At 41.3% G+C, this 9,392-nt stretch overlaps 2 pseudogenes; both read left to right on the forward strand.

The window, feature by feature from the left end:
• Nucleotides 1-5,683: 5,683 nt before the first annotated feature.
• LOC138992780 (keratin, type I cytoskeletal 18 pseudogene) lies at nt 5,684-7,009 on the forward strand (annotated as a pseudogene).
• A 963-nt stretch (nt 7,010-7,972) lies between these two features.
• LOC139002698 (large ribosomal subunit protein uL15 pseudogene) lies at nt 7,973-8,472 on the forward strand (annotated as a pseudogene).
• Nucleotides 8,473-9,392: the final 920 nt, after the last annotated feature.

The following is a 9,392-nucleotide window of genomic DNA, read 5'->3' on the forward strand; positions in this document are numbered from 1 at the left end:
GAACTGCATAGGCCACATCCCCAGGAGAGCCACATGTTCCCTGCCATCACTTCCCCAGGTGCACTAGAAGTCTAGGGGTCCAAGCTCTTTCCCAGAACTTTGGAATTGGACAACAGAAGCAGAATCAGTTAGTCTGAGGAACTGAGCTGCAGAGGCATGTAGAGGTGAGTGCTGTGGCCATAGCAGGGGAAAGCTAACGCTGCGGGGAAGCAGAGAAATGAATGAGCAAGAAAACCCGTCTAGTGAAAGTGGGGAAAATTAAAAACAGAAAAGTTGTCGTGTCAACATCAGCCACTTCCATGGCTCTGATAACAAAACCTCTTCTCAAAGGATGAAGAGCTGGCACTCTAATCCTTAAAGAATAGTGTGGAACAGATTAATGGCAAATAAACTGCTTTGCAAAAATAAAATATTTTGCCCAGGGTTGGAACTGGCCCTCACAGAGTTCCTCTTTGAAGACAGCTGGATGGGAGTTGATATCGATGGTTTTGCTAAAGAGGGAGGAGTATTAATGTGGTTCAGTGAGATAGAGACTTTTCATGATGTCATTTGACCCTTAAATGTTACAGCAGCTGATTAAAAATAGCTAGGTATGCCAACTATAATTTTTAAAAAACAGTAACTGGGTATATTTAGAATAAAGAACTCTTAAACTCAGTATTAAACAATAAAACAGATAGTCCAATTAGAAAATAAGCAAAACCCAGGCATTTTACTAAAGATATACAGATGGCAAATTAACACATGAAAAGATGTTCAGTAGTTTTTTCCCCATTAAAGAAATGCAAATTGAACTGCAATGAGATATCACTATACACCTATCATAGCAGCTAAAATGAAAAATAGTGATAACAAGTGCAAGTGAGGGTGCAGAGAAACCAGATCACTGTTATTGCTGGGAATGTAAGATGGTACAGTCACTCCAAAAAATAGTTTGGCAACTTTTTTAAAAACTAAAACGAACTTACCATATAACCAGCAGTTGCCCTCTTAGGCACTTATCCCAGATGAATAAAAATTTATTTTCACACAGGAACTTGTTGTACACGACTGTTCATGGCAGCCTTATTTTTAATAGCTCCAAACTGGAAACTAACCAAATGTCCCTCAATAGCTAAATGGTTAAACAGACTATGGCACATTTACACCATAGTGTACGACTTAGCAATAAAAAGGAACAAACTTAATACACAAAACAATTTGGATTAACCTCAAGGAAGTTATCCTGAGTGAAAAAATCCAATCAAAAGGATGTTTTGATTCTATTCCACTGCATGATTTTATTCATGTAATGTTCATGAAATAATACAGAGATGGGGAAAAGATTAGTGGTTATCAGAGTTAAAGATGGGGAGGGGAATCAATATGACTATAAAGGTGAAAAGAGCAAGTCTTGTGATAGTGCAGTTGAGTATCTTGATTATGGTGGTGGTTTCATAAGGCTTTACAAGGGATAACATTGTATAACCACACACACACACACACACACACACACACACACGTCTGTCTGTACTGGTAAAATCTGACTAAGTTGTATGGATTGTTCCAATGTCCATTTCTGGGTTTTGATATTCCACTATAGTTGTGTAAGATGTTAACACTGGGGAAAGCTGGGGGTAAAGAGGGTATCCTGCAACTGGCAATGAAAAACTCTAATGTGGCATTTATAGCTGATTGGAGAAAAGTTATATCCCTGACTCCCAACTGGGTTATAAGCTCTACAAGAGCAGGCCTGTTTTTTGTTTGTTTTGGTTTGGTTTTCTTCCCTTTTTTTGGTTTTTGTTGCTGTTTTTGTCTTCAGAGCATGGCACAGTGCCTCTCCTAATCAAGATAATCAATATGCTTCTCTTGTTGACACTGATAAAGGATTCTGAGCCCACAGCTGGGTAATTTGAGTGACCTTTGTCAACACATAAGGAGAAATACTCATCACCATTTTGAAATTATTTAATGATTAATGTCCAAAAGAATTCAGGGATAGTAAGAAAAATGTTTATTAGAAATGCTAACAAGAATTTAAACACAACAAACCTTCAAATAAATATTGGTGCACAAACAATAAAAGAAAGATTAAAGAATACCATTACACATTTTTTTTTAGCAAAACAAGATGGTCCAGGTTCTTGCCAAAAAATATTGGGTGATGATGTGCTTCCTGTTGGATGAGTAACAGGATAAAAAGTACCACATTTTCTTTTTATCCATAGAAATACATGGACCACTTATTGATTCTTGAGTCTGAGAAAATTCATCTACAATACCATCTGAAAACTCATAATCAGGTTTCATTTATATGAGTAATTTCATCCTCATTATTAGAGTCTAGAGTGTTGGTATCTTCTGATTCACCTAATAATTCTGAAACATCATCCTGTCAGTTTGGATGGATGGAAAATGAAAAATTCTGAATTCTTAACTTGTCCTATTAAACCTTAAAGCAAACTATGAAAATAGTTCCTCACGTCTTTTATTCCTTCTTGAAAAAGGATGCAATACTTTGGGCAGTGCAATAAGAAAACTGAAGGATAACAGTGTGGGGTTTTTTTTTGTTTGTTTGTTTTTTTATTACCATTGCATCATCCTTTTAGGTGATTCAATTATTTTTTATTTTCTTATTATTTAATTATTCCTCTTTAAAACAAAGCTGGGGGGAAATGGAAGAATATGATAAGTGATGAAATGGCAAAGCATGAAATAGGAAAAATAAGATCAGTAGCTCCCATAATGTATCTTAGATAGATTTATAAACGTGTCAATGGAGCCACGTGTTAATCACCAAGATAGAGTGATTTTTATCCTATTTTTAAATTAAATTTTATCTTTGTTCTTAGGAAGACCTCTAAGAAAAAAATTAAAGTCACAAAATCATACACCTTACAAATAGTTAGAACTGCTCCAAAAAGAAAATATGCTAATATCAGGTCCAGTGGAGCCTGGAGGTATTCCACAAGTTAATGATGAGTTTATTACTAATTTGTTTTGGATAACAAGTTTACAGAGACAGATGCTGTTGGTTGCCCACCTAACAGCCATTCCCATTTATTTATTTATTTATTTATTCATTCATTCATTCATTAAATATATTTTTATTGATTGCAGAGAGGAAGGGGGAGGGAGAGAGAGAAACATCAATGATGAGAGAAGATCATTATTGGCTGCCTCCTGCACACCCCACACTGGGGATTGAGCCCGAAACCCAGGCATGTGCCCTTGATCGGAATCGAACCTGGGATCCTTCAGTCCGAAGGCTGATGCTCTATCCATTGAGTCAAACCGGCTAGGGCTCCTCTTATTATTTAATTTAATAGAACCTTCATTTTATTTTGTAAAAGCAACATGGTAATTTAAATTAGCCACGCTTCTTTGCCAGCAGCTGGTCCATGGGTGGCTGTGTTCTAGCCAATGAAATAAAGGAGAAGTTTCCAGCGTGAGTTGGGGTTGGGGATTTCTAGAAAGTGTTTTTCACTGACAAAGAGAAGTGAGGAGATGGTTTCTATCCCACTTTCCCTGTTGTGTTTAACACTTTATGCTTGGAGCTAAACAGCCATCTGTGTCTGAGAGCGCAGACACTGCCAACATGTTAAGAATAAGGAGAAAGTTGAAGAGCCTGCGTCCTTAATGACATTACTGAGTCCCGAACCATGCCTACAATATCACCATCCCATCACCAGCAGACCGCTGGTTGAGTGGAACAGTTAGCATCTGCATTGTGTGAGCCGTGGTTCTCAACCTTGGTTGCACCTGAGAATCACTTTCAATGCCTAGGCCACATCACAGACCAATGAAAGCAAATCTCACCAGGTGGAAGCCAGGTTTCCCAAGCAATTCCAAAGTACAGGAAATTTTGAGAACCATCGTTCAAGCCACTTTCAGTTGGGTATTCAGTTTCTAGCAGAAAAAAATACCCAAAAAACAAAGATGTTTTTTCTATGTAGTAGTTTCTGATTGAAAATACTTCTTTTCAGCCAGATAAAACTCATCTCCAAAAAATGGTGAAAAGATCAGAACCAGTTTGTTTTCTCATCAGCTTTGATTCACCCATCTGTGAAACATTCATAACACTGCAGTTAATTTCCACAAATACTTGGATGACTGGCTGGGACAACTGTACAGTAGCAGTTGTGATGCTAAAAATAAGAACACACCCAGAAAAATAAAGAAACATGGTTCTGTGCCGCTCTGCTGCGCTGTTCCATTCCCCTTGTCTTCATTGTATAGGGAGAGGTTCAGTAAGAGCCACCCCAGGATGTACCTCGGTGATATGCAGATTATTTTGAGCTACAGGCAACTGGACCCTGCCGATTCAAGAGAAACTTAACTCTCTAGAGCAGCGGTTCTCAACCTGTGGGTCGAGACCCCTTTGGGGGTCGAACAACCCTTTCACAGGGGTCGCCTAAGACCATCGGAAAACACATATATAATTACATATTGTTTTTGTGATTAATCACTATGCTTTAATTATGTTCAATTTGTAACAATGAAAATACATCCTGCATATCAGATATTTACATTATGATTCATAACAGTAGCAAAATTACAGTGATGAAGTAGCAACGAAAATAATTTTATGGTTGGGGGTCACCACAACATGAGGAACTGTATTAAAGGGTCTTGGCATTAGGAAGGTTGAGAACCACTGCTCTAGAGGTATGTGAGTTAGAAGCCTTGCTCACAATAGGGTGTTATCAGAGATAATCTATCTATAGGGCAGGGCAAACTACCAATCACTGAACTTGTGCTCTCCCTGCAATGACCTTCTGAAGCCTCACTGTGCCTTACCTCATCCCTAGCTCAGAAAGTCACATCTACCTCATTTTTCCTTTCTGTCTCTGAACCTCTCATGAATGTGGAGTCTCTGACTCCCTGATGTAAGTGCAGGTTCCCATACATATGTATATATTAAATGTGGTTGTTTTCTCTTGCTAGCCTGTTTCATGTGTGTTTGATTACCAGTCTAGCCAAAAGAACCTTTAGGGTAGAGGAAACTTCCTTCCGCCCCACAGTTGTAATTTTCAATTTGATTCTTTAATGCTGCTGTTTCTGGCAGAATGGTGGCTGTCAGTCTTACAGGCAGCAGTGTCTCTGAGTTTTCCAGGTGTAAAGTAATCAACCCCAGGGCACCAGGAGACTCCCCCATGAAGAATTGTCCCATCAAGATCATAAACATCTGTTATATCCCTCACATCTGAGTTCTTATTGAGAGGATAGCTGTAAAACACAAACTAGCAAAACAAGCACCGGGCATGGCAAATACTTTTATTGCTCTACTGTTCTAAGACTTGTGCCTGAAACTTGTCAAGTTGCTTAATTTTTGACCACAAGGTTTTTCCCCCTTGCCTCTAGAGATCCCATTAAATAATAGGAAAAGAAATGAAAATAGAAAGCAAATAAATTCAAAGTTGATAATGAAGTGAAAGGTGTGAGGGACATCCCATGCATGAGAGAATTTAATAAATTTAGGGGTGGGGGAAAGATGCCCAATGAAGCAAGGCAGGAAAACTGTAGTCTAGACCAGTTCATTTCTTAATTGGCCTAGAATCACCAAGAAATCTCATTGAACTGCAGAATATGATTCAGGAGGTTCAGTGTAGGCAAGAGGTTCTGCATCTACAAGCTCCCGGATGATGCCATGGAGGCTGTTCCGGTCTTTACCACACATTGAGTAAGTAGCAAGGGAGAAAAGATGAGGAGGGGCTGCAGCCCAGAAGAGGCACAGTCTGCTTTGTGGAACCTGACAGAGGCTTCAGGGCAGGGGCGAGATGTGGGGCTGGAGCCAAGGAAATTAAGTGCAAGTCTCTTTCAAGTGTTGGGACCTCCTTACTATGGAGTCCAGACAGGTGAGAGGAGAGAGCTAGTACTTTTGCTCCACAGTGCTGTGGGCTCAGGATTCCGGATCTCCACCAGTGTGCAGGCTGGCTGGGGGTCCAGGGGCCTGGCTGCAGGGATGGTTGGGTGTCTGGTGGGCATAGGGGACATCCAGTGAGAAGGAGACAATGCAATGCCTGAATGACCTCCTACTTGGAGAGGTCGAGGAGCCTGGAGGCTGATAATTGGAGACTGGAGAGCGACATATGGGAATACCTGGAGAAGAAGGGACCCCATGTCACAGGCTGGGAGCATTATTTCAAGATCATTGAGGACTGGAGGGCTTAGGTCTTTGTAAGTTCTGTGGGCAATGCCCATATCGTTCTGTACATTGACAATGCCCGTCTTGCTGGGGATGATTTCAGAGTCAAGTATGACATGGAGCTGGCCATGTGCCAGTCTATGGAGAGTGACTCAATGGGCTCAGAAAGGTCATTGATGACACCGATATTCAGCTGTGGCTGGAGACAGAAATCAAGGCTCTCAAGGAGGAGCAGCTCTTCATGCAGAAGAACCACGGGGAGGGAGGAAATAAATGGTCTAAAAAACCACATTGCCAACTTTGGGTTGACTGTGGAGTTGGATGCCCCCAAATATCAGGACCTTAGCAAGATCATGGCAGACATCTAGGCCCAGTGTGATGAGCTGGCTCAGAAGAACGGAGAAGAGTTAGACAAGTACTGGTCGCGGCAGACTGAGGAGAGCACCACAGTGGTCACCTCACAGACTGCTGAGATAAGAACTGCTGACATGTATGGTCCAGTCCTTGGAGGTTGACCTGGACTGGATGAGGAATCTGAAGGCCAGCATGGAGAACATCCTGATGGAGGTGGAGATGCGCTGTGCCATCAGACAGAACAGCTCAACGGGGTCCTGCAGCAGCTGGAGTCAGACCTGGCCCAGACCAGGGCCGAGAGGCAGCACCAGCCCCAGGAGTAGGAGGCCCTGCAGAGCATCAAGGCCAAGCTGGAGGCTGAGATCATCACCAACCTCCTCCTGCTGGAAGAAGGGGAAGACTTCAGTCTTGGTGATGCCCTAGACAACAGCAATTGCATGCAATCCATCCAAAAAAAAACGCCACTGCAGGATTGTGGATGGCAAAGGGGTGTATGAGGTCAATGACACCTAAGTTCTGAGGTATTAAGGCAGCAGAGGTGGGGCACCCCTTTGGGGCAGGAGGCCAATAAGAAGTTCAGAGATCATTGAACATTAAAAAAATAAAAAGAAAGTCCAGTAGTTCTTTTTTCCCCTTTTCCCCACACAAGGCATTTTATAATTGGAAAAAAAAAAAAGCTTACAGTTGTTAAAATTCAACCTAGTAAATTTAAATATTTAATTGGCTTTAGTTAAGCAATTCATGAATTAGGCAGCATCCCATCTAGCAACTAGAAGGGCTCCAGTGAATTATACAAAATGGAAGGACTTTATAGCCAGAAAGAGGGTGGGACTAAGAAATTAAAGAGTGTATTGTTTCAGGCAAGGACACCTTCCCACAGGGGAAGGCAGAAGGTCTTATCAGGCAGATGACCTCAGTAGTGTTGATCAGGAAATTCCAGGCTGATTATGTTTTGGGGAGAGATTTAACTGCAATTATATCAGGTATTTGGGTTTGGCTTCATGGGCTTTCAGCATGAGTGACACTATTGTGGTCCTGTGGTTTTCTGTTTACTACAGTAAATTCTGTGGAAGCAAAAGGGGTGCTGTAATAAATCATAAATTCCTAACTGGGCAGGTCATGGTGGGTAGTCATGCCCCAGGCCAACTAGTATAACTTCTTTAGTTAAAGATTTGTAAACCAGACCCATCCATTGTTCTTGTGCCTCTCGGTGAGCACACCTTTGAAATCCCCAAAGAAATCCTCTTTTCCAGAGCTATCAAGCAAGCACATAATCCTGTTAACAACCCTCTACCTTACTTTCTTTCACTTTCATGTAATCTTTCTTTTCCTCCTTAACTCCAATGTATAAAAGAAACCTCAAAACTGCCATTCTCTGGAGTATTTGAGCTCTTATTTCCCAGCAATTGTCATCAGTTTGGGCTCAGATAAACTCATAAAAAGTCTCCACGGGTTGGGATGGTTCTTTTGTCAACAGTACACAGGCTCTTGCAACTCGGCCGCCGACATGCCATCCAGACTGAGGAAGACCCGCAAACTTCGGGGCCACGTGAGCCACGGCCACGGCCGCATCGGCAAGCACAGGAAGCACCCGGGGGGCCGCGGGAATGCTGGCGGCCTGCATCATCACAGGATCAACTTCGACAAATATCACCCAGGTTACTTTGGGAAAGTTGGTATGAGGCATTACCACTTGAAGAGGAACCAGAGCTTCTGCCCAACTGTCAACCTTGATAAACTGTGGACCCTGGTCAGTGGGCAGACACGGGTGAATGCTGCCAAAAGCAAGACTGGAGTTGCTCCCATCATTGATGTGGTGCGATCGGGCTACTACAAAGTTCTGGGGAAGGGAAAGCTCCCAAAGCAGCCTGTCATTGTGAAGGCCAAGTTCTTCAGCAGAAGAGCCGAGGAGAAGATTAAGGGTGTTGGTGGGGCCTGTGTCCTGGTAGCTTGAAGCTACATGGAGGGGAGTTCATTAAAATATCCAAGTACTTTTGAAAAAAAAAACAACCAAAAAAAAACAGTACACAGGAAAACTGTTAAAAAGAAATACAGCAAATTGATAACAAGGTGGTGAGATTATGGGAGACTTTAATCTCATGAAAAACTGTCATTTCTTTAGTGAAGAACTGTATCATTATTACAAATATATTCTTGCTTAGTAATCACAAAAACCTATGTAATGAATGTTATAGTAAATGTCTGCCTTTAGGGATTCAAATAAGAAATATTTTTTTAAAAAAATCAGACTTTGGAGGGTAAAGGGAATTTAAAGTGAAGAATATTTACACTTAAAACATGGAAAATTCATATACTATTTGCTAAATGGTTGGCAATAACTCCTGACTGTTGATTTGCCTTAAAGATCCTTGCCAGCCTACTCCCAGTGGAAAGAAAAGAAAATGTCAGGGCAGGAAAAATCCGATATTTCCTGTGCTTCTCCGGATCATCAACAATAGTTGTTGAGGATTCACTGAGGAATTACTCCTTTTCCTTCAGGTTAGAAAACCCTGGGAATAAGTCCTTTCTGCTCTGTTTGCATCACACAAAAATACCCACCCAATTGCATTCAAAGAGACTGTGGTGACCTCAGTGGATGGTTCTTTGCTTAGCACTGTTAAGTCCCAAGAGAAAAACGATGTATAAACATAACATTTGCTTATTTCCCTTAAGCAAGCATAATCCTAATATTTATGGAAGGTTGCAAGGAGCCACTTGATACAGGAGCCAAGTGACCATAAATGACACAGGAAATTCACCTGAATTAGTTCAAGATGTGTGTTGCCAGGAAACTATGTCCAGGGGCAAACAATCATATTGATTCCTGGGAAATGGTGACACTAAGTGAACAGACAGGTGCAGCCACATAAACACCATTTAGGCTTTTTTTTTTCTTCCCTTAGAAAGATGA

Source organism: Myotis yumanensis, unplaced genomic scaffold (genome assembly GCF_028538775.1).
Source record: "Myotis yumanensis isolate MYYU_CA2020_CCGP unplaced genomic scaffold, mMyoYum1.0.hap1 SCAF_1, whole genome shotgun sequence".
NCBI classification, from domain to species: Eukaryota; Metazoa; Chordata; class Mammalia; order Chiroptera; family Vespertilionidae; genus Myotis; species Myotis yumanensis.